The sequence below is a fragment of the Schistocerca nitens genome, chromosome 2 (genome assembly GCF_023898315.1).
Source record: "Schistocerca nitens isolate TAMUIC-IGC-003100 chromosome 2, iqSchNite1.1, whole genome shotgun sequence".
In the NCBI taxonomy this organism is placed as follows: domain Eukaryota; kingdom Metazoa; phylum Arthropoda; class Insecta; order Orthoptera; family Acrididae; genus Schistocerca; species Schistocerca nitens.
This window is the reverse complement of record NC_064615.1, coordinates 870043337-870069835: the sequence shown is the minus strand read 5'-3', so window position 1 is coordinate 870069835 and position 26499 is coordinate 870043337. Positions and strand designations below refer to the sequence as shown.

Here is a 26499-nt window from a genome sequence, read left to right as displayed (position 1 = left end):
GCATGTAATAACGTGAGGCCCTCCCTTCGTAAACCTGCAGGAACAACCACGCGAGGAGCTGTATCATCGGTAGCCAGAAGGAGAACTCCTTCCAAGACCGAGAGGCGGTCTCGTAAAAGAAAATAATTACGAAGAGGGTCCGAGGCCCGGCCCGGAGGGCGGGAGGACCACCCCTGCTGAATGAGGCGAACTACTTGCTGGAGAACCGGGTCCGCCGCCGTTTCCCTGGCGACTCGAGAACTAGTGATCGGGAAGCCATCAACTGCTTGGCGGGACGCCACGTCCAAATGAAAACACATAATCTCCTCTCGATCGAACGTAGGATCCGGGCCCACCGGAAGACGGGAAAGAGCGTCTGCATTGGCATGCTGTCCTGTAGGGCGAAAATGAATGTCATAATGGTACTTAGAGAGGAACAAGGCCCAGCGCTGTAGTCTGTGGGCCGCCCTATCCGTAATCTGAGAGGCGGGGCCAAATAACGATATTAACGGCTTATGGTCAGTGATTAACTGAAACTTCGTGCCATACAAGAAAGGGTGAAACTTGGTAACAGCATAGACAATGGCCAAAGCCTCTTTTTCCACCTGGGAGTAATGGGCCTGCGCGGGACTAAGCGTTTTAGACGCAAACGCCAGTGGTTGCTCGGAACCATCTGCGTTGCGATGGGCCAGGACCGATCGTGGTGTATATAGCACGACGCACAGGACGGCAACAGGGGCCGACGGCCGGAATTCTGTTTACGCGCCGTGCGGGAGCGGCCGGATTGTACCGCTCGCTCGTCGTCCACCCCGGACACAGTGGACGCGGCCGCGCCGCCCTGAACCTCCGCGACGTCGCACCTCGCTTCCAGCTGTTGACCTGCCGCGTGAGAGACTTCATACGATTGAGCAATGGACGGAACTTCCTCGAGGGAAGGGTCTTCTAACTGCAGGGCCCGTTGCTGGACCTCCCTATCGGGGGCCGAACGAACAATGACGTCGCGTACCATAACGTGGGCATACGACTCTCGCGACTGCTCCGTGACAAAATGACACTTGCAACTAAGACCGTGCAGGGTAGCGGCCCACGCCCGGTAAGACTGATGGGGCTGTTTCTTGCATTGATAGAACTCGACCCTAGCCGCCACAACATGCGTGCGGCGGCGATAATATGAAGACAGCAACGAACACAATGTGTCAAAAGACAAGGACGAGGGTTCCTGCAACGGTGCTAGCTGCCGCAAAACTTGACACAGCGAGGGAGATATCCAAGACAAGAAGAGAGCACGACATACCTCCGCATCGGCAACAGGAAACGCCTGGAAATGCTGCCAAAGGCGATGTTCATATGCGTCCCAATCCTCCGCCGTCTCGTCATACGGGGGAAAGGGAGGAGGGAACTGCGCCAGAGCAGACGGCGTGGAGAGCAACGCCGGAAGCACTTGTTTCGTGGTGGCCATGAGTCCTGTCTGCTGCGCAACCAAAACTCGCACCAAATCCTCCATGCCGTGGAGAAATTGCGAAACCGGAACAACGACGCAACACGCGAAAGAACGACCCTACTCATCGCCAATTGTGTAGTAACACTGTTCACGTTTACGTCGCACTTCACTTAGCGTAGACCGGGACTGTGTCCTAGGCATGCCCGATGTTGACTGACTGGGCACGGCCCGTGCTGCCGGAGTTGTTGTTGTTGTTCTTGTTGTTACGCTGGCAGAGGTCGCGTCCGAATTCTCGCATGCCCTCTGGTGGACGGGACTCTACTTGAGGCAACTACCGCCCGTGACGCGCCGTGCCAATGTGCGCCTCCCGCGATCTTTCTGGTGGCTACTACACAACTCATAAAGATTAAGTAGCACAATGGCTGAACTGATTCCTGAAATTTTGCATAGTCAGTTCTGTAGTTGGATCTCTCTTCATTTTCATTTTGATAAATGCTTTCACATGTGAGGTTAAACTGCCTTTTCTGCACATTTATGAAAACAGCATATGGACCTATCAGCAGTGATTATTCGTGTAACTACACGAGCCCTGGAATCCATTGTTACTGCTATTTTATTCTCTAATTTTGATAATTACGTTTTCTACTACTGTTTCATTGTGAGAAGATTTTACTGTCTCAAGACAGCTATAAAATTACTTCAAGTGGTTCCTTCATTCCTGTGTGAAATATGTCAAGTAAATGCCATACCTTTTGGTACTCCTTTTTCTGCTTTGCCTGTTGGCTGGACTCAGGTATGACTGAGGTGTTTGCAAAAGCAAATACAGTTACCTTTTCTGTTTAAAAATCATGTTGTAATGCCAAGCAGAACTAGAGTTAGAGAAGTAGAAATGGTGCTAGGCAATGTCATAGTTAACATATATTTCTGCTTGTGCCAAGCAGATTGTCTTCCAAGCGCATAAGCCGCACATGTTGGCAGACAAGAATGTCACATTTGTTACCTGGCTCGGTATTGTTGGGTAGCAGCAAGCAGATTGTCTTCCAAACACATAAGCTGCACGCTGCATTCCATTGGTTGGGGCATCTGCTTGGTCAGGTACTCCGAAAACAGTTTTGAGTGTGGATACTGCTGCATTGAACCATGCTCTTTTTACGTGGTGTGGTGGGATGGCATCAGTGATGCCACATAACTGTTCACGGACATTATTACTCACTTTGATTACATCTCGCACAGAATGGAGGGCTTGAAGTTCACTATAGCATGCTCACACTCCATCAGTTTTCTAGTTATACATTGCAGTTTGGCTACGTCATTGTGAAACAGTGACAGTTTCATTTCTGCAAGCATCACACCTTGGTGGTGTGTACGCAGTTATTTGGGCTATAAACCCACAAGCAGGTTGTGCAATCACCACAATGATGGTAGACTCAACTACTTAGAAGACCCAAATTTACAATCCTACAAACGAATTGAAAATACATATCATTTGGGAATGAAATTTTCACTCTGCAGCAGAGTGTGCATTGATTTGAAACTCCATGGCAGATCAAAACTGTGTGCCGGACCGAGACTCGAACTTGGGACCTTTGCCTTTTGCGGGCAAGTGTTTCCAGAATGAAATTTTCACTCTGCAGCGGAGTGTGCACTGATTGAAACTTCCTGGCAGATTAAAACTGTACGCCGCACCGAGAGCACTCGCCTGCAAAAGACAAAGGTCCCAAGTTTGAGTCTCGGTCCGGCACACAGTTTTAATCTGCCATGAAGTTTCATATTGTTTGGTATTATGAAATGTGTCGTAGCTTAACAACCACAGGCACAGGATTCTCAAAAGTTTAAGTGTTGGCACCAAATTCTGGCTCTCGAAGAAAACCAGAATCAGCATTTGTAATCTCAGATGCTTATGGGATAGAGTTCGATTCATAGTATTACTGACTGGTTTTGGAAGGCAGTACATTACAGAATGACAACTACCACATACTTGACTGGGGAGTAAGGTAACCAATTTGGCTCTATGCTTATGTCAATGCCAGATTATATATTTTGACTGTGGAGGGAAGGTTTGATACCCAATGGGTGGGTACTTCTGCACTGTAAATTGGAAGTGACAATGGTAGTCCTCAATATTTTCTCAGGGATAAGTGCATGGATTGCTAGCTGAAAATGCAGTTTTAAAAACAAAAACTTATTATGATGACACAAGTGTATGTAGTGAAACTAGAATCAGACTATTCTGTTCCTGTGGGAACTGTTATGCAAGCATACAATTCTTCAGTAACAAGGCAGCAACATAATGCATCACTGAAAGCGAGATAGCTTTAGTCATTATGAAGATTCAGTGGACATGTTTCAGTCAGATGTCCGAGGGTGTTCAGTAGTTTATCCATGCAATCATTTCAGAAAAGATGCTCTTTGAGTGACAGTGAGCAAGAACACAGATGAGATCGAGGGCTTGGGTACAACATTGGCAATATGGTTAATACCGTAAGCTTCATACTGGATTGGTGCATTTGGAAAATTCACCCCTCATGACAGAATTCGGAAGAGAGGAGCTAGTGGATATGGTAGGGAGATGCAATGTCTCAGTGATTTTGGATAGGAAGGATGAGATAGCAAAGCTGTATTGCTGGGAGATTTTAGCCAGAGAATGGTGTGGGTAGCTCAGCAGGAAAATAAGAATTAGACATGGGCATGCTAAACAAAACAAAGTAGTAGCCGACGACAGTAACCAACCGAAGTTAATTCATGGCATCTGATTGCCCATTCTCTAAATGCTTAATACAAATACCCATTGGACAAGTTCCACTGTTTCTCACTTTTGATTTCTTAAGATATGTTCTTCAGTATAGGGACCCAGCAATGTAAGTAATATACAATAATAATGAAGATGGCAAACACGAGACTGGATGGATAAGGTGTTAAAGCTCGTGTCACCTAGGACAGCGCTTCCGCACATAGAGGTGGAGTGGAAAGGAAGTGTGTGGGGATGAGAACTGCGAATGCGCGGCAGCAGAGAGTAAGCAAACTAAAGTCCACATTTTCAAACTGCATTGCTGCAGATAACAGTCAGGCTCATTTGCATACGGTACATTGTATTATGCATTCAAATCTGAGGAGAATAATAAATATTAAAACCAATTTCGATCAATCGCCGTGAGAGAAATATTAATTCACGTCATTAATTCATGTCCACTGCTCCACAAATTTACTCTGCGTGACGTCGGGAGGCTAGAACAGTTGACACAGCTTTGTGAAGACGAGAAGTACAATTTTTCTCAAAACGACATCGAAACTGCTTGCAATAGTGTGTGTGTGTGTGTGTGTGTGTGTGTGTGATGATTCAGGTTAATCACTGCATGTAAAAAAGAATTAGTGGTTTCATTGTTAACTGGCATTATGAGTGTAAACTAACACATTTGATATTACAGTGGGAGACTGCATTTGTAATCCATTGAACAAGCAAACAATTAACCCATTGAACCAGCAAACAATTATCCGTAATCTGGGAATAACTCCAGGGAATCTGACCGATAGTATCGAAAAGTAACAGTTACTGTCATTTTAGGGCCTTCTCCAGTTCATGCCTTGAAAATGACAGAGGTTTACAACATCGTGGGAGAAGCTTAACTTCTCCGTGGACAATATGCTGAACATTTTAATCTGCATAATTAAAAGGATACAAAGTCCTAATCAAAAAAGCTAGGAGGTTCTCATTATTGTGTATGCAACTGATATGTTAACAGACACATTTTTTAAAACCATCAGTCTTTGAAACTAAGAAATATTATTACTTTGTTCCAAAGTCTACATCATAATACCATCATCATTTCTTTTTGAGTCTGCTTCTGAATGATCTGATTTTAAATTTGCGATGATGGGTTCAAGGCTTATATCCATCATCACTTCCCTGTCAAATTCTTCTCTTTGAAGCTTTTCACCATGCCACACAGTCTGTGCCCATGCTACAGGTGGGATGGTGTCTGTTGCCCCATTGTCTATTGCCTCATGCACAAGCGATTCACTGTGTGTTATCTTGAATGTCTTTTTTTTTTTTTTTCCCCTCCCACATAGCTTTAAAACCCTTTGCCCAAATTAATTTCAAGGGGCTACAATCACAGTGACAAGTGGGGGTGCAAAACTGTGTGATCCCATTCAGGTGCAGGGAAGTAAAGTTTGTATGTTCTGTCATGTGACTTGTACAGTATAAATTAACGAGCTGCAGGAGATCGGCTTTTCTGGTGTTTGTATTTATTTTTTTTCTCTGCAAGAACTTAATTATAACTGGCAATGACCGACTTTGAAGCAAGGTATGACAAGAATTGTGAATCACGTAATGAAACGCAGCATTCATTGCCGAATGGTAATCACTGCTGTTTTTCTTGCACATAAACACAAGTTTATTCTCAGAAATAAAACCAGAAGAAGAGTCAGCATGCAGAATAATTATCTGAGAACCTATCCCTATGAGAACTTTAAAACTGCCAGTATCATCACTCATTTTGCAGCAGGTCTTCTTGGAATGATTCTAATTGACCCATGTTTCATCAAGGTAATACACTGTTGAACTACCTCCTTCTCTTGTCTCATGAATCTTTATATGGGATATAGTTCATGCTACACCTAGCTCACCTGTTTGAACTAAAAACACTCTTCTTAACACATCTGCAACCAACATCTTAAAATTCTTTACGTTAGTGGAGCACTTACCATTGAAGCCTGCATAACTGTAACACATTTTTGTTATGTCGGGTATTCATCATTCATGTGGAGCACTTTAAAACATTGTTGTTAAAACTATGCACTTTGTTACAAGTTCCTTGCAATTTCGATGCTTTCCAGGCCACATGAAACCAACTGTTTCTACGGTTGCTACTGCTCTGGCACTTTCCTCTACAGTTCTCTTGGCTGACACCTCGTGGTTCTGGAGTCCGTTCTTGTGTTTTCCAATGTCAACAGTAAGAGACATGCTTTTAAATTCACGTTTGAAAAAGTTGTAAATGCGGTAAATAGTCCGCCTCACCTGCTTGTGAAGCACTTTACGTTTATTGCCATCACCTGACTATTTTTTAATCGCATTTCAACATTTACAAGTTACGCATTCACAGCTATACTGCTGCAAGAAGAAAAAAAAGGAAACAAAAAAACTGTAAGTTGGATGAATAATTTGGTTGTTGCGAAGTGCGGCAACAGTGCAGCATGTAGGAGCAAGATTCTCGCTCTCTAGCTGTAACTCTCTGCTAGCCGCTTGGAAAGAGAATGAATATTATTGGCCACCAGTGGCTAGTGGAGGGGGATGCGCTGAACAGCTGAAAATTGGGCCACCTTCTTACATGACGCGAACAATAATTGTATACAATGCTAAGCAACTCTGCCAATCCCTCGGAATTACATCAACAAACCTTTCGTTCACCCATTGGCAAGGGGTGTGTGTAGTGTGAGGCAGTTGTCTGGGGTGCTAGCCTTTTACACTGACACTCAGTTCAGTGGGGGGAAAAAATTGCAGTGTATGTATCCCACAAACTAGCCTTTGAGTTGCGAATATACATAAGTCTGAACACCTTGTCAAGTTATAAAAACGGTGTAGCAAAAAGGCTCTTTAAGCCTGTAGTAGAGTTGGAGTCATACATCCACTTCCAAGGGGGATGCTCACTGAAGTGTGAACTGGACTGAATTCTTGCACTGCTAAAAAGGCAGAATGGGAAAATCAGGTGCATGAACCCATAGTTGCAAATGGCAGGCAACTCTTTTATGAGAAGGTTAAGAAGAATAGGCAGTATCTGGGTGGGCTTAATGGAACAGTATAGTTCGTAGCATGGGGTATTTGGAAGGGAGTTACACAGCACACATTAGAATGATCATACAGTACATACAAAATATTAAAATACCTAATGCATCATATAATAATTATCACACTAGTTACTATATTGTTCAAAGTAATTTTGTATTATGCTGCCATCATTACATATGCTTTAGAGGAAGTTCAAGTACGGGTCCCTTTTTGCTACTCTAAATGGCTGGCTGGTGTAAGCCAGTGCATCTCTAAAAGAAATTCAAGGGCGGAGAGTAAAAGTTCTTATTGGCACACCAGAATTTCAGCTGTATGAAAATTCAGGTAAATTGTACCTGAATCTGTAACCAAGGCAATAATAACACCAGCTTAAAACAATCTGCATTATGTAATTTTTGAAGCTTTCCTGGTGTACTGAATGTTCGATGAGGTTTCGGGATATCAGCTGCATCATCTTTGACTTCTTGCCACAGTATTTTGGCGGGCAATCATCCAGCCATCTTCAGGTGAGTGTCCATCACTGGAGACTGCAAGTTCCTGGCGTCAGCTTTATAGCAAAAAATTTGCGCGGAAGCGCTTGCGCATTGGCAGCAGTCACAGGAGTGCCCTCTATCAAAATCCGCACCCTCTGGAAACACTGTTCTGTCTGTGGTGTGCAGGCGCATGCGTAATGGTGAAAACTACATGTCGGCCCTACGTCAGATGTCGCCAGACGTGTCATTATGAAGAAACTGTCTTCTCTCAGAAGAAATTAGAGATCACTGAATCCCAAGCCTTGTCCGGTTGAAAACCGCCGTCACGATTTATAAGATTTTGTGCTAGGCGTATCCCCACAGATTCTTCAGTTACTGAATCCCAAAAAGTTCTCATTGGGACCAAGATTTTTGTGGCAGAAAAATCCATAGCATGACCTGTGGTAACACAATGCTCAGCTACAGCCGACTTACTGGGCTACAAAAGGTGAGTTTGGCATTCATGTTCAACTCATTTTCTTCAAAGTCTTCCGTAAAAAAGAAAGGGCACTTGGTTCGGCAGAACTTAAAACCGAGAGTCTTCTGGTGATATGTAGATGACACTTTTGTAGTGTGGCCCCATGGTCAAGAAGAACTGTCACTTTTCTTACGACATCTGAATGCAATCCACAAGAACATTCAGTTTACGATGGCAATAGAGAAGAATGGTTGCTTGCCATTTATGGACGTCTTGGTTACAAGGAGGGTGGATGGGTCATTCGGGCATTCTTTACCTGGAAGCATTGAGTTGCCATCACCCTTCACAAACTACCAGCATCCTTAGAACTTTGGTGCACTGAGCTCATGTTGTTTCTGATGGAGACAGCCTTACAAAGAGTTGGAATATCTACAGTCAGTGTTCAGTGGTAATGGTTACTCTCCTCATCAGATTGCACAGTGCTAAGAAGGAAGAAACATGACCATCCACAATATCAAGAAGATAAGGAGTGTTCAAGTCTAGAGCGTTCCTTCCATATGTCGGCAACCTTTCATCTAAAGTAGGCAGGATCCTAAGAAAACATCAAGTTAAAGTAATCTTTGGCCACCGGCGAAGATAAGTGCCCTTCTCGCAGATCTGGGTCTGTGGAAGGCTGGGATCTACAAAACTCCTTGCCAGTGTCTCAGACGACACACACAGTGCATGAGGTGTGTTGAACATGAACGCCACACTTGCCTTTCGCAGCCCAGTAAGTCAGCCGTAGCTGAGCATTGTGTTACCACAGGACGCACTATGGATTTTTCTGCCACGAAAATCTTAGTCCCAGCGAGAACTTTTTGGGATTCAGTAATTGAAGAATCTGTGGAGATCAACTGGACAAGGCTTGGGACCCAGTGATTTCTGTAAGAGAGTTTATTCATAATCTGACATTTGTTTTTAGCGACACAAGCCCACATTCAGACAGAGGGCGGATATGTAGTTTTCACTGTTATGCTTGCTCTTGCACGCCACAGATAGAACAGTATTTCCAAAGGTTGCGGATTTCGATAGAGGATGCTCCTGTGACTGCTGCCAATATGCATGCGTTTCCGTTTTGCCAGCCAAAATATAGTAGCAAGAACTCAAGATAATTCGGCTGTGATCCTGAAACTTCATCAATCAGCATTATAACTAAACATTCCTGCCAAAGTAATAGACAGCAGTTTGCGCTAACAGAAGGTCGTCAGTGGGGTGATTTTGTAGGGTCCCTAGAATTGGCAGCTCAAAAATGGGAGAATGAGGATGGCACCTGGTTATTGTAGGTAACTTTATTGATGGTTGTTTCTCATTCGACCATTTGCGGAAAAACCTTGTGAGATCAACACATTTTTGCAAAGCATTTGCAAAATGCACCTAGGGGTAATGACTACTGTGGGGCAAAGGGTAGTAGTTTTTCTAAGCTACAGCTGTAGAACGGTGGTAGCAGCATAGTGAGTAGGCAGCAATGCACCCATCTGAGTGGACCTCAACAGCTGAAGCCACAGTTTCCAGTCCTCGTCCCAAGGTTTGACTAGTATGGCTTTCTTCGCTGTAGGTGAGTCTACAGACTAAGCTCGTAATGACAGTTCACCACAGAATATAAAGGAAGAGACAAATGGAAATAAAAGTGTATACAATGTTGTGTGCATTATTCTAGTGACTTTGTATTATCTATGTAAGGATGATCAATTCGATGGATATGAGGTAGGTACTAGCCGACATTTATTAAACATTGCATAAAATGCTACACATTGGCTATCAGAACTATAACCCTGTTCCTGCAGCTGATGAAACAATTGCTTCTAGGAAAGAAGAGAAATTGCTTTATCCTACATCCCCAGCAATTAGGAAATTGTGTCACTTCAATGGAGACCTCTGATAAAACAATGTCCTGCGGATTATGACAGAGAGTAGAATAGATTACAACAGGGAAGTGAAATAGGAAGAACTGTTGTAACTGTTTAAGAATAGTCCATCGGCACAACTCTGACCATAGTGTTTATAGGTACCGAGAATGGAGAGGATATCTTGGCCATGACAGAAACTAAGTTGTGTTCTAACAGCATATGGCTTGTTTCTGGGTGGCTCTTATGAGAGCAACAGGCTGAGGCATTCCCTGATAAGATTTTAGGCTGTCAAAGTGAACACTCACAGGGTATTTGATTAGTTGTAACTCTGCATTGATTGCGAGATTAAACATATGATCTGGTAAGGACATTAAAAAGGGGGAGTAAACTTAATTGTCTTTCCCTTCTCGATTGCAAGATTGCACAGTAATAGACAGTCACCTGGCTGATACGGGGGTAGTACTGCTTCTTTATTCCTTCTCTACAACTGTTTGACTGTAGCTTTAATGTTATTAAGTCGTACTTGGCACCAGATTGTTTTAAGTCTGTATGCCAAGCTCTGCATCTCCTTTGGGTCTATGCCCGGTGGTAGTGTGTTTGTTTCAAAGGGGGAGCTCATGGGAAGGCTGTAAACTATCTTGTAAGGAGTCTGTCCAGTGGACGTGTGAATTCTGCTATTGTCAGCAGGTAGGATGAATGGGACATGCCAGGCTGAAGAGAATGTGTTCTGTTCACGTAACACAGTAATACAGTGTTTGATAGATGGTTGTATGAACTCGCTCAATACGGTCATTAGCGTTTGGACTGAAGGAGGTAGTCGTCCACTTTTAATTCCAAGCAGTTTACACACTTGGCAAATAATGACATTAAAGTTGTTCTCTCTGATCAGTTAAGATGACATCAGGACTGCCAAATGGTAGTACCTGGTGGTTTACAAATGCCTTCGACACATTATTTGCTTCACATCAGCAATTGGCATTGTATTAGGTATCGGGAAAGTGATCAGTTATTGACAGTATATACCTATTCTTCTGCTGGGTTTGGGAGAATGCTCCCATTATGTTCAGTACTACAGTTTCAAATGCTCTGGAAACTTCCAATAAACTCTCCGAAGGAATTTGCAGCCGCATTGGGTGTGACATCTGGGTGCATGGCAAGCATGGGCATATGTACTTGTTGACGTTATGGAGCTGGCCCTGCCACCAATAGCAGATAACAATGCGAGCATTTGTAATCCGTTTGATGCTATGACAAACTTGTATGCCATGACATCATTAACCAATGATTCGGGTTTGGAGCTACTTTGATATTTCTAACAGATTTCCAAAAAGCAATTTTGCAGTACAAGATACCATCTTGAGACACAAATTCAGGCAGCGTGGCATACTGTTGGCAATATGGGTACTCTGTATGTCTTTTAATTCTGATGATAACACTTAATCTGCTTGCAGCACTTGAGGGCATTGGCATTCTAGTGCACTTTTCCAGACGCCTATGGCAAAGTCCATGGCATCACAGGAGATTATAAACAGCTTCTCAGAGTGAGGATGTATAAGTAAGAGTGAACTTTTCATTGCCTCTTTAAATTTTTACACAGAATTGTCAGTGTGTAAAACTTCCAATGTTTTGGCCACTATTGCAAAGTGGCCTTCTTCGAGGAAGGCCACTTCTAATAGTGGCTGAAAAGTCAGAAGTTTTACACATTGCCAATGCAATTACTGACCCAGAAGAATTTTATTGATTGTGACAACGGCTGCAGAAGCCTACACTTACATTTTTATTTAGAATTTTCACTTTCTGCAGACCATTAGAAGTTACTCCTTTCTTCAACAATCTGAGTAAGGATTTAGTCACAGTAGCATAATCCTTAACAAATCAATAGTAATAAATTCCTACCTGAGGAAGCTTTGCAATTCCTTTACGTTTGTAGGAGCAGGGAAATTATCTATGGCATCTGTCAGTTGTGGGTCAAGCTTTACCCTGTCGGAGATAATAGTGTCCCAAGTAATGAACTTGCAACTCTGCAAAGGAGCATTTTTTCCTATTTCAAAGTTAACTGCACATTCTATAGCCTAGTCAATACATTTCTCAGTTGTTCTGCATACTCCTTTGATGATTCAGGAGAACACTTAGTCATCTAAATAACCCGAACAGGTTGTGGGTTTCAAGCCTTGTAACAGTAAATCAGCAAATCTCTTAAATTGGCGAGTGTGTTTCTAGGGCCAAAAGACATCTGCAAAAACTCGTACAAGCCAGATGGCACAATGAAAGCTTGTTTTTGGCTAGACCAGAGGGGCTATTGGAACATTAAAATAGCCCATACGCATCTCAAGAGTAGTGGAACAGTTGCCTAATCTGTCCAATGCTTCATTAGTACTTGTCAAGGAATAGTCGCCACGGGTCTTAAGCGAATTTACTGCCCCATGTCTACATGCAGGTGATAGGTCTTCTCGCTGTGAATTGATTTAAGTGCAATTCCAGTTGGTCTCAGCCAGGGGCTAGCTGATGGTTGAATAATTCCTGCATCAAGTTGTTGTTGGATTCTTTCTTCCACAACAGATTGTAATTTATACAAAATTCAATACAATATCTGGACAGTTGACGTTGCATTTCCAGTAGGAAAATTTCATGGTATACATGATCAGTAGCCGGCAAGTATTGCCTCTCTTCAAATAACCACAAATAGTCCTCTAAAACAGGATATAGCAAACTCTGCATGGAATTGGCCAAATGTGATGAGTTTTGCAATTGCTGCTTAAGTGGTGTTGTGATTGTGTACAGTTTTCGGATTGCTAATAATTTCTCTCCTTTCTTAATCCTCTCTTCCGATAAGCAATCTTCACACTCGGTTACTTTTTGCATACTGGCCAGTATGTGTATCACTACTATGCTTTGTACTTCAGAATTGTCCAGATACGCCAGAATTCTCACATTTTTTCCCAACGTTCCTGCTCTACACAGGCCTCATCTCATGTACGCCTGTACTCTGTCAGTATTATCATTTTGGCAGAATGGATCAACCAAAAATATGATCCTTTTAGACTCCTTCATTTTGACTGTCAACCAGAGAATTCTTCCAGTGCCACTATTTACTTTCACAAGAGAGGCTGCCTTTAACGGCAAGATACACAGTGTCCCCTTTCCCAGATTTCCTCGCACCTGTGAGGTTCTGTTGCTGCGAAAATAATGAATTGCTTCACCGAATTTGACAATGGGTGACCGGAAATCAGTCATGCCCTGAAACCGGCGCAGGAAATCATTTCTAGTATGACGTTAAATTCAACCCTTCTCTGCTTTATAGCTTCCATCTCAAACTCATAAAAAGTTGCATCAGTTATTAGCTAACTATGTGGGATTTGTCACTTCACTACATAAACCACTAATAAGAAAGTGGAGCAGTCTTAATGGACGCTTGTCTCCAGGAGAAAGAAAAACTTAACTTGCTTGGGCACCCATATGTACTAAAAATCCAGAACAGTTTTTCTTTCATTTCTCCATTCACATTCACCATCTCTTTACCGGGGGCTACGTTGGGTGGCTGTTCCTGACATCTCCGTGATGAAAGCGTGCATTTTCCCGGGCACAGGATTGACCACTGTGGTCACAGATTTACCTGTATGATGCTGTGGGCAGTGCAATCCCAAATGCCAAAAGTCCCAGCTGTTAGGGCAGTAAGGTAAGGAGCCATGCTTTATTGGCCGTATGATAGGCTTGCCTACATCAGCAGCAAACTGACTCACTAGTAAATACACAATGCAACTCACTGTTGCATGCCTGGGCTGCAACAAATTTGTCTTTCACGTAATAATGCCAAATGAACTGCCTCATGAAGTGAACATAAAAGATCAGTTGCACATGCATCCCTTCTTCTAGAAGCATATAGTTTTGTGTGATATCCTGACCAGGGGTATATGTCTTGTTTGACATAGTTCTCATGTGGTCCACAAATTATTCAAAATCTTCCCTCGATCTCTGTCTAAAGGTGGACAGTTTTTCACAGTAGTAACTAAAACCTCACGTTAAACCTTTTGTCAGCGATTCAAATCTTTCAGCATTTTTAAAAATGTCAGTTGAATACATCGGCAGGTGCATCCCCGGTCAACTTCAATCATGCCACGTTTGACTAAAAATTGTCTGGCAATGCACATTTGTGGTCCATATCATGGGCATTTTGCAAAAATGTATCCACATTTTCTCAAGGTTTCCCGAGAACAAAGGGGTAAAATTAACTGCAGGAAAGCTACTTGGAAAGGTAGACGGTGTAGCAGGTGAGCTGGTTTCAGTTCCTTTAACTTCATGAGCGTAGCTTGAACATTGAAATCTACTTTCTGTGTGGATTCTTGGTTTTGCAGTTTATTATACTGATCTTCCAACTCAGTGTTTTTGCCCATGATAAGTTTGTGAATTTGCTGCTGCAAGGGTCCAACCATTTAATGGTTGTTATTCTCTGAGGCATTGTCTGCTTTAGGAAGCATCTTTGGAGGCATGGTTACTGCAGAAGGGGACCTAATAGTTAACAATAATGGATCAAAGGAAAACAGAAAATAAAAAACAAGCCCTACAGGAGAGAATTCCTACTCTGTCTGGCTGATAGTGCAATGTTGTTCACCATGATTAACAGGTGGCGAAGTAAAATCTGATCAGAAGCTAAGACTTCCTGTTATTTAATCTCACTCACATTATTATTTCAATGCATTTGCCAACGTCTTCTGATCAAACTCCTTTTCTCAATGTGCTGAAGTTAAGAGTACAAATCCAACATCCATCTCTCAAAATAAATGCAAGGCTTCTCGTCAACAACTTCTCGTAATTCTATTCTCGTTTACAATAACAGTGCATTACAAAGTTGTTACATCATGTGGAATATTGCATGAACATCGGTAAGGACAAAATACAAAAATGATGTGTCATAATTGATAGAGGTCAGTTCATTGTTATTGGGCTGGTGCATAAGTTCATAGTGGTTTTGCTTTGCATGTTTGTATTCCGATTGCTGTGAGTTTATTTACTTATTTTCATTTTTTATTTGTAGTTAACTGTTGCTTCATTTTTTATTCCTAGTTCACTGTTGCTATTTGAGTTTACATAGTGTCGTTTGAAGATAACGGGTAAGCTGTGGATACTACAAAATGGAAATGTTCAGATTTCTGCACTTGACGTTCGGACATATTCTTCTGTTTGATTCCAGTGGAGGGGTGACTCCCAAGATGGTTACTCCCAAGATTACTTTGCGTATTGGTATTTTGCATCCTTACTTTACAGTATTTGCTTTCACTCTCTTTGGAACCATGGTGGATACGAGTTACATTCATGTTTGATGGATTTCTCCTGATGTTTAATCTCCACGTTCTGTATTTAACATATCTGAACCGTCAGTAGATGTCGACAGGTCATTTACAGTTGACAGCCCCCCCCCCCCCTCACGTACAAAACTCTTTCCTTATATGACACTGTAACCTGTGCACCGTAACCTTAATGACACTCTTCTTGCGTACAGTCTAAATATTTAGACCTTGTTAAGAGCCACACACACACATATATATGATGTGACTTACCAAATGAAAGTGCTGGCAGGTCGACAGACACACAAACATACACACAAAATTCAAGCTTTCGCAACAAACTGTTGCCTCATCAGGAAAGAGGGATCCCTCTTTTGTTGCGAAAGCTTGAATTTTGTGTTTGTGTTTGTTTGTGTGGCTGTCGACCTGCCAGCACTTTCATTTGGTAAGTCACATCATCTTTGTATATATATATATGTCTGCTTGTGTCTGTATATGTGTGGATGGATATGTGTGTGTGTGCGAGTGTATACCTGTCCTTTTTTCCCCCCTAAGGTAAGTCTTTCCGCTCCCGGGATTGGAATGACTCCTTACCCTCTCCCTTAAAACCCACATCCTTTCGTCTTTCCCTCTCCTTCCCCTCTTTCCTGATGAGGCAACAGTTTGTTGCGAAAGCTTGAATTTTGTGTGTGTGTGTTTGTGTTTGTTTGTGTGTCTATCAACCCGCCAGCGCTTTCGTTCGGTAAGTCACATCAACTTTGTTTGAAAAATATATCTAAAAACAAAGATGATGTGACTTAACCAAACGAAAGCACTGGCACGTCGATAGACACACAAACATACACACAAATGAGGCAACAGTTTGTTGCGAAAGCTTGAATTTTGTGTGTATGTTTGTGTTTGTTTGTGTGTCTATCGACGTGCCAGCGCTTTCGTTTGGTAAGTCACATCATCTTTGTATATATATATATATATAGAGGGAAACATTCCACGTGGGAAAAATATATCTAAAACAAAGATGATGTGACTTACTGAACGAAAGCGCTGGCAAGTCGATAGACACACAAACACACACACAAAATTCAAGCTTTCGCAACAAACTGTTGCCTCATCAGGAAAGAGGGGAAGGAGAGGGAAAGACGAAAGGATGTGGGTTTTAAGGGAGAGGGTAAGGAGTCATTCCAATCCCGGGAGTGGAAAGACTTACCTTAGGGGGAAAAAAGGACAGGTACACACTCGTGCGCGCGCGCGCGCGCACACACACACACACACACACACACACACACACACACATACACATATCCATCCACACATAGACATATGTGTGGATGGATATGTGTGTGTGTGTGTGTGTGTGTGTGTGTGTGTGCGCGCGAGTGTATACCTGTCCTTTTTTCCCCCTAAGGTAAGTCTTTCCGCTCCCGGGATTGGAATGACTCCTTACCCTCTCCCTTAAAACCCACATCCTTTCGTCTTTCCCTCTCCTTCCCCTCTTTCCTGATGAGGCAACAGTTTGTTGCGAAAGCTTGAATTTTGTGTGTGTGTTTGTGTGTCTATCGACTTGCCAGCGCTTTCGTTCAGTAAGTCACATCATCTTTGTTTTAGATATATATATTATTTTAAGATAGTGGATCCAGAAGCTGAAGTGTTAACTTTTCTTGAGTACTAGGAGATCATTTTTCCTTTTTACATTCTTCCTGAAAATTGTTCCAATACAAAAATTCTTCAGCATGGCCAGTTCACCACACCGCCGATTCATCCTCTGAATAACTTAAGGCGAAATGAATCCTCCTCGAATCATTCCATCACTCAATTAAAGATTTAGTAAACAATCATGAAAAAATACATGTGGTGAACTTCCCCATATGGCTTAAATTTAGGAAATTGTTTGGACAAGCTAGTTCCATTTCCTAGCTGCCATTCCTCGATCATCTCAGCTTACAGTCCACTGTTTGCACTCAACTTCCTTTCATTTAATTTCTGTTTAGTCTTAGTTAACTAGTCCCAAATTTGCTGTAGTTCTCTCTCTTTTACATCTGGTTCTGCATTAGAATGAGGTGTATCTACAGACAATGCAATCTTTTCCCGTACTTTATTATTGACTAGGTCAGCTACACACTGCTCTGAAGCAGCAAGTGTATAGCTTGAAATAGCGGCTACATCTCAGTCTTTGTTTTGTTCCAACACTCTCAACCTCAGTGGAGTGCCTGAGATTTGATCGTGTATTGTTTTAAACTCCTGCTCATTAGAATCTTTTAATTTTTTGAAATCCTTGGTCACCTCTTTAAACTGCTCATTTATTCCCTTTCGAAATAAATTATGCTGTTTCAATATTACCAAATTTAATTCATCCGGTAAGGTAGAAAGTTTTACCTATAACTAACGGGGGGTGCTATTCTCTATCTCCTGCTTTTTCCTTTGTGACTAAAATAAACGCTGTTTTAGTGGCATGTTTCAGTTCTTAATTCTGCTTTAGTGTTTTTATTTCAGTTTTATATCATTGACCACTTGTTCGCTAAACGCTTTAAACCATACCAGGACATCTAAATTCATGGCGTGCAATGTCTACGATAACACGTCTAATTGGTCTCAGCTTAATATTATAACAAGGCTAGGTACATTGCTGTTGTGCACCGACGAACTCTGGTTTGAAAATCACTTGCGGTTTACGAAGAGAGAGAGAGAGAGGGAGGGAGGAAACCAGTCAGTCGATTCCTGTTGTGTACAGCTCACCAAGATCTCACTGCATGGGAAGCTGGATCGGTGAGTAGGTAGCTGACTGTGAATGCGCCGTAGATAGGCCATGCAGAATACCATGACGAGTTGATGCGCAGTCAGCGGGGCATATGTGGAGAAAGTGGTAGTGGTGGGGGTTACGGGCAGGTGCTGTAGGGGAAATGCCCAGTGTTGGAAGGGAAGTGCCGCTTAAAACTGAAGCCTTACATTCGAATTTTTGTAAATATTAAGTGGAGCCCCTCCACGCCCACATGTGCATGGTGACCATCCAAAAGATCTATCACCTCCACTTTGATTAGTATCTAAAAAGAATTCTGCTGAAAATGCAGCAATTTATTTTCGCTTGGCCTGTTAACCATTTGTAGTTTTCAGAGAAGCATCATGAGTGGCAAATTTTAAGTAAAACCGACACATGTTGCCATCTTAAAATTTGCTTCTTTTGCCAAAACACAGTGTAATTTACACAGTGTCATCACTCTAACGTGCAGACGCAGTTGCAAGAGAATCCTGAAACAGTGCTTTATTAAATTTGTTAAGTGAGGAACTGAGGATGGTCAGTAACTTATTAAAATCCACATCCTGAGCACAAAATAAATGTGTAATGTCTTCATATGCATATTTCTAAAACCCATAGCATTTCTCATTTCACCAGTATCTAGAAATTACATTCTTTCATTGAAAAAGTCTGTTTTTAGTGGTGTATTACAGTAGATAATGAAGTTTTGCATAATAACCACATGGTAAAATATTCTCATCTTTGTATGCTATCATTTGCCGAAATCTCATTTCGATATCTCAAACCGTTTATGAAATATGAGGAATGTCATGGATATTTCATTCCAACTTTATTGCTGGCATGGTGCATTTGCAAATAAGCGTGCTACATCAAATCTAAAGAAATTTTCCATATGTTAGCTAAATGTAATATGCAGCATCATATTAAATAATTTACACCAAACGCAAAATCATACCTACCAGTATTTTTTATTGCATTCTTTTTCGAATTTTATGCAGTGTGTTACTTTCATGTAAATATTACAATAACTGTGATGATTAACGAAATGATGGGCACATCGTCATAAACCTGACATATAAAGCAATAAGTAAGAAAAAATGAATATTTTTTTACCAAATAGTTTCTGTAAAATCATTTGAGAAAAATTGCAGGGCATGCACCTTGATTCTGTCATCGCTGACTGGCCAAAAGATTGCAAACACTGTCGTCCTCCCCTTCCACAAAAAAAAATGAACTCTCCCAGGGCTTTGGATGAAAATTGGTCACTACAAATCAGCCACATTATCCTGCACGGACTCTACTGCCGTCACTGTAGTTGAAATCTTCTGGCTTGTGAACTAGTTAATTAGTTAATTTCTTCTGTCGTAATTGCAGTTGAAGGCTTTAATAATAGTTCATAGACTAATTAAACCTCTTCAAAATTCTTGATTCACAGTGCTAGCAATTGATTTTGCAACTTAATCTTAGCTACTTCTGTAAGTTAAGAATACAAATCCAGCATCCAAATCTCAAAATAAATGTGTGGTTTTATCATTAACAACAATTTGTTTATTGTATTCTTGTTTACAATATCTGTGCATTACATTGTTGATGCATTGTGTGAAACATTGCAAAAACTTTTATTTTTTTTTTTTTTTAAATAAATCCAGATTTTCTCCTGTCCTCATGACACCATAAGCACTATCACGACTTCTCTTCCTCTATGGCATGCATCATTCCTCCAAGGCAGGAACTGACAACACAGAAAAAACTGCTTGACCTGCAGGTAAAGCAAATGTGGTGCTATGTTCATTATTGTCCCAGCCTCCTTCCAGATAAGCTGTGTCCATCCATCTCATGTTACACGGCATGAATATAAAAAAATTAGCTGGTCTCTTGCAATTGATTTCACAGCTTCAACAATGTGATGTCGCAGACTTTCAAGGGTGTAAGGCATAAGGGAATAAAAACACAGTCTTTTATGTAACCCCCACAGATAAGTCACAAAGCATGACGTCTGGAGACCTGGGAGACCACCAGTAATGAAGTTCATCTTCTGCTTCTCCTCTGGAGGAGTAGAAGATAAACTTCATCGCCGTTGACCTCCCATGTCTCCACACCTCACGACTTAACTGTGAGGTTACGTAAAAGACTACATCTTCATCCCCTGTATGACTAATAGTCTTGAGAGTCTGCGACATATCATTGTTGATGCTGTGATTTCAATAACGGAAGACCAGCTGGTTTGCGTGTGGCATTCTTTTTGAATAACCTTGTATATTACAAAAATAAACTTCTTATATTGGCAATCATCATTCGTTTGTTTGAAAAATGCTTGTGCAACACATAAGTTCATCAAAGTGATACGTTACACTACACTACACTAGGTGGGCATGTACATTCACTGTCTGATTGGTGATAAGGATGCTAAAGCAGTGGCTAGCTACACTCGTATTAGTAGCGTAATGAGGAGACGGTGGCAGGGTGTTGCGGTAGTGTGGACAGCATGACTCTTGTTTAGGTGGCGGCTTGGAAATGGCTGCGGTTAAGTAGCAATGACTTTAGCATTGACATCTGGGCTCTCACAGTGAAGACAAGAACAGATGGCAGCAACGGGTAGCAAACAATGAACAGGGCCTTGCTGCCAGTGGTGTAGTGGCCGCAGCTAACAGGAAGACAGTGGTGGCCACCGATAGCCCACACAGTGCAGGACAGCACATCCACACATGTGCCAAGCGTGCAATGTTGCATTGGTAGACTCCACTGTGTAGTGAGGACAGAGTCAGCTACAGGCTGCAAACTGAAGGTATTTCAAAGTACGGAACTTAGTGTCAGTCTCAAGGAAGCAGTGTAGAAATCAGTCAGAATGAGCTCATGATAATGGAACCACACCAGGCAGTACATCAAGGCTAAGTCCTCTCAGCTAATTGAATGCGTGCTGATATAAGTTGGCTCACTATTCCTCAGAATTTATCTTGTCAGCAATGGTGGCATGCCAAGGCAAGGCTAATAGCGTTTTCAGTCCAAGACCGGGCAACAAGTGACACAAGGGTGTTGTCTCTTTGCTACTTTTAGACCTGTTTTCTGTCAGCTCATGGGTGGACCTATATTTGTGTTGTCCACAAATGTTAATTTCTTGGAGCATACCATATTTGGAAGCATCTAGAACATCTCCTGTGACATCTGTTTGTGTTTGGTGTGGCTGTAGTCATGTACACAACACACCTCCCTCTATTTTTATGTACAAACTTTTTTGTTCCTTAGTACTGGGAGATCAGATGTTTGGATGTAATTGTTCAAAGGATCTTGCAAGGTTCTGGCTGGTTCTGTCAGACTGCTCATAGTTGTGGTTTCAGAATAATTTCTGAGTTTTTTACTTTTTTACCTCTGACAAGGTCAAGATTTGTGACAATACATGGATCCAGACTGAAGGAAAGTCAAACTCTTGGAACACCAACTTTCTCCTCTTTATTCTAGAAACAAAATGTTGCAAGAAAGTGGATGTATTGCCACCCGAATGCCACCATGCCATCCCAGTCTAAATTCTGTAGCACTGATTTAGAAGATCTGCAGATGTAATATCTCAGGTGTTTCACTCTCAAAGCTGATGGTTTTGCTGCTGTTGCATTATAGGACTGGAGGAAAGTTACATGTCGTGTTAAAAAAGTGTGTGATGTGTAATGGAGGAAATATGCTTTCAGCAAACAAGGAAATTTAAAATATATTAATAATAATTGGCTAGTAAAATGGCAGACAAGAAATCGACACACAGCTGAGAAAGATAGAGACATCGCTGTGGAAGGTGGTTCTAGAGATACTTGTAGTGAAATGAAATGTCTTGAACATCAAAAGTAAGGTAAACATACCATTCATCACATGTCTGTTCTTGTTCTAAGTGAGCATATATTTCAGGAGCACACGGTCACAAGTGGGCAGCACTCCACTTGAAAGAATTCTGTTACTACTTTACCCCTCCTGTTGCATGGCTGGGTCTCTCATTTGCTTTGCCAGATAATGGTTGATACTTCACATCTTGAAATTGAACTCCTCCAGTTAGAATTCTCATTGCCATTTACCAACTGTCAGCCATTGGCAGTGCATTTTCTTGTGGTGTTTGGGAAATGCACAGCAGCTGACAGGCCAAGCAACTGTAACTGTTGGACAATTGAGCCCTGCCTCTGCAGTGTATTCAACCACCAGTAATTGCAGCAGGCAAATGTAAAGTTTTTATGGCGTTGTTGGCTACGATCTCTTGGAGGATCAGCCATTTAATTCCAAAATGCTTTCCCTTTATTCACACCTATTGAGCACCTATCTTTTACAAGAGCAGTGTTGTGTCTGGAGTGTGATCGTTAAGTATAATTGACTGTGATGAGTGTGTGTTTAGTGTGATGGTGATCATGATCATAATTTTGAAAATGAATGAAAGGTACTGAAAGAGAAGGGAAAAGGTAGAACAGAGTAGTAATGCACAGCCTTCTCCTATCGACTATTACCAGTGGGACTGTAGTGCTAAAGGTACTTATGCAACATGCAAATTACCATCTACAATGTCCTATGCTTTCCTTCCTAAAACTCTGCAGAGAGTTTCAAAATTGAATCTAGCGCTTTGGTACAAAAGTCTGATTGTCAGAAAGTTTTTGCTATCACCTGTCCTCCTATTGCTGCCCAAAATACTGACTGAAAATTTCTGATGCCACTGCATTTTGAACTGTCTATCCCCTTGGTTGAAAGATTGATGTCTGCTACTGTGGTGGATGATGCAGAAACCAACAATCTCGTTTCTATGCGCAAGCAGCTAACTCCTTGCCAGACCAACCCTTAACTGATGGACAACTGGCAGCTGTTTTTCTAACACTGTGATGGATGTGATGTCAGTTAAAAAGTAATTTATCATACTAAAGGCAGTAATTCTTTGAGATAAGGCACACACATTGCTATCTTTTTGGTGTGGAGTTGGTTCTGAAAATCAGTCTGACCCTACTTGGGAATTATCAGTTATCATTTTGCATCTATTGCTTTAAAAGGATAAATGTTTTGCAGGCCCTTTCTCCTTAGTATAGATATGCGATCATGCTGTGGGTAGTGTCTGTGAGGTTATTTCAAAGTTTTTAAGGTGCAGTTGTTCATGTTACGAGTGCTTGTTGCATTGACCAACTACTACAGTACTGCCCAACTTATTGTTTTTAATTATGCATCCTGATTATTTGCTGTGGTTATTTTACATTTGCATACTGCAACAGTATGGCTTACCTGAACAGGAAGGAATTTACTGAAGTGTTTGATGAATTCATACGTGCCAGTTTATTATTTTGTGCCAGAATTACATGCATTTTTATTCTTCTTTGTGTAGATTTCTTACACAGGATCAGTAAATTTATCTGTTTATATGCCTAGATTGTAATAAGCTGTTTGTGTAATCTACATACACATACCACACCAAAGTAAACTATGAACCTCGTGCTTCACCCAGGCTTGGCTGGTAGTATAAAAAAAACTAATTTTAGTATATCTGTTCAAACGTGGTAATAGTTTAAAATCATGTTATCTCTACATACCAGTTTTTTCACTGGCCACAAACTAGTTGACATGCCTTACGTAGATAAATTATCCTAATTCTATAGCAATGGGTGAAATGCAATTTTTCTCGCAAGTTTTTGTGTGAATTTGCACTTAGGAGGGTTTGCTTGCCTGTATGTTTTGTGTGACATGCAGTTGTTATTTTTGGGTTTGTTGGACATTATATCAATAACATTGAAATTAAAAAAATGATCACAAACAATTACAACTCTGATAATTTTCTATGATGGCACTTAGAGTAGCATTGAATCTTTAGTAGAAATAAGAACCTGCTACTATATATATATATCACATAAGTAAATCAATTTGGTATACATTTGTTTTTCCTCTGCATAATGATGACCAGTATAATTTTCATCTATATTTGTTAAAATCAGGAATTAGTAGAATATACAATAAATTTAATTCCTCTTCAGGACGAGGATACAGGAAGAGTGCAGTTGCAATGTTTCTTAAAATATTGGAGACTGCTCTGACTTAGCAGAATGCTTAAAGTTTCAGAGTATGACATGAACTAGGTTTGTTTTACACTTCATTTCTTTGTTCGAGAACAAATGAAATCAAAAGAAAAGGAAACAAACTTTTAGTTGGTAAGTGTATCACAGTATTCCATGTTTTGTATGATTGTTGCTTTACTACGTGCCTTAAGTTGTGTGTGAAACTTAATAAACGACTCGATACTTTTATTTAAAATAGAAGTGCTGTGCATTTGTGCGAGTTTCTAATTTCATACTTCAGTGTATAAAGCAAATATTTTGTAGTACTTTACATGTGGCAAGGGCCTTATCGACCACAGACCTGCTGTTTGAGCCTCTTTCATTTCACTGTTTGTCTGTTTGATGTTGATATTCAGTCAAGCTGTGTACTCACCATTGTTATCTCACTCCTCAATTCTGGGTCTTTCTCTTCCTCTAATTGTATTATTCTGCAGAAAGCTATAATAGGTTGTCTATTCTCCATGACTTTTGTTATGTGGCCAGCCTAGCCTAGTTCAGCCTTATCTTCTTTAGCATTTTGACAATGTTGCTGTGTTTTTACAGCTGTTGTAATAATTTTGTATAATTCTGGTTAATTCTGTTTTTCAATCACTTACTAATACTACATCTTTGAAGTCCAGTCCAGTAATGCTCACCCCCCTTCAGTTGGATCCCTTGTGTATTAGTTTTACTAAATTCTGTTATCGATATTCCCTAATACAAGGTTAAATAATGTAAGTGAAATGGCATCCTCTTGTCGCAGTCCTTCATACACCTTAAAATATTCTGTTTCTCTTACAAGTGTCTTCATACTACATAAAGTTCCGTCTGTGTACATTTTAACTCACTGAGGTATGATAAACCAGTTTGAAATCTAGCTGTAATACATGGACATCTTCGCTGAATTCCCATGCCTTCTTAGTTATGTGTCTTAGAGTGAATAAATTATTTAATGTGAACCTGTTTCTGCAGAAATTATATTGCTAGCCCCTAACTAGTTCAATTATGGAGGCCAGCCTGTCTAATGAACTTGGCCATCACATCTCTGAAAGCATATAAAATAATTAATGTTCTCTAGAAAAAAATCCCGTCTTTCATAATTGCATGTAATACCTTGATAATGCTAACTAGTAATGGTGTTAATTCTTGTTAATATCAAACTATGGAAAATCCAGGATGGAAGGTAACAATATTATGAGAAACAAAGTTGCTACTCACCATATAGTGGAGATGCTGAGTCACATATAGGCCCAACAAAAAGTGTCTCACAATTAATAGATCTTTTTGTTGTGCCTATCTGCGACTCAGCATCTCCGCTATGTGGTGAGTAGCAACTTTCCTTCTCATAAAGTTGATACTCATTAATAATTTTTTTCATTCAGTTTAATTCAGCATTATTAGCTCTGTTTTTGCATTTGTCAAAGGATAGGATGTTGCAAAATTAAGGAATACATTCCATATAAATGTTCACTACCAATCATGCATGTGTATTTGTTGTTATTGGTGTTTTTCTGGAAATGTAATGAATGAATCTCTTTTCATTTTTATGTACATCTTATATTTATTTCATTCCAGGTGCTGGAATAGAAATGTAGTGAAAGTCCTTTACATCAGAACTGTCATTTGCTGGATTTATTGTTACGTAAAATACAGCAGATAGAAATCAGTACACTGTAATGTGTAGGGTTGTGACTACCAATTATGATAGCATAGCTGCATAAATGAATTAGTAAGGCAGTTGATTGTGATTGACAATTATGATAGCATGTCTGCATAAATAAATTGGTAAGGCAGTACTACTCTGCACAGACATTATTATATTTGATCAACTTCAATGCTTTCTGTACATAGGAATAGTGGAACTTGGGCATGTTGGCACAATATAAATGAATTATCTCTGATAGACCACAGATTTTTATAGGTTTTGTTTGAACAGTGATTGACAAATGTGTACTTCCTTGGTACTGTGTTAACTGGTAACCTTGACTTGTAGAGTTTCATTTTATGTTTTAGGGACTATAGAATAAGATCTGCAATGATGAGATACTATGTGTACATATTTTATTGCAATAGGGTACTGTAAGTGGCAGCTAAGAGGCATATAATGCCAAGAGATCTCAATGTGATAATTAATACATTTTAAATAGTGTATCGCAGCTTTAAATAGGCTCAAAAACACCAGCCAGGATTTGTGTATGCTATTTTGTTGTTTGTGGAATGCATGAAGCTGAAATCCTAATTGGTTGGGAGTTTTTCCTTGTGTACAACTATTGTCATGTTCGTTAAGATTATGAAATTGTGTGTTCCAAAAGTGAACATCTTAAGTATTTAGTGAAATATCTGTGTGATGTTCAGTTGCTTAAAAGTGTTTGTATCAAACATTCAGCTAAATAAAGACAAATTTATGAA

The 26499-nt window shown here is 40.8% G+C and overlaps 1 protein-coding gene across 8 annotated transcripts in view; it reads left to right on the top strand.

The window, feature by feature from the left end:
* Positions 1–26499, top strand: part of LOC126237144 (protein phtf) — a 209223-nt gene extending 182724 nt beyond the window's left edge. For 7 of the 8 annotated variants that reach the window (XM_049946983.1, XM_049946981.1, XM_049946979.1 and 4 more), the window contains 2 exons: positions 24031–24204; positions 25666–26499. The gene's annotated coding sequence lies outside the window, so the exon portion shown is untranslated. The remainder of the gene's footprint in view (positions 1–24030; positions 24205–25665) is intronic. The other variant, XM_049946980.1, reaches the window with a different exon arrangement.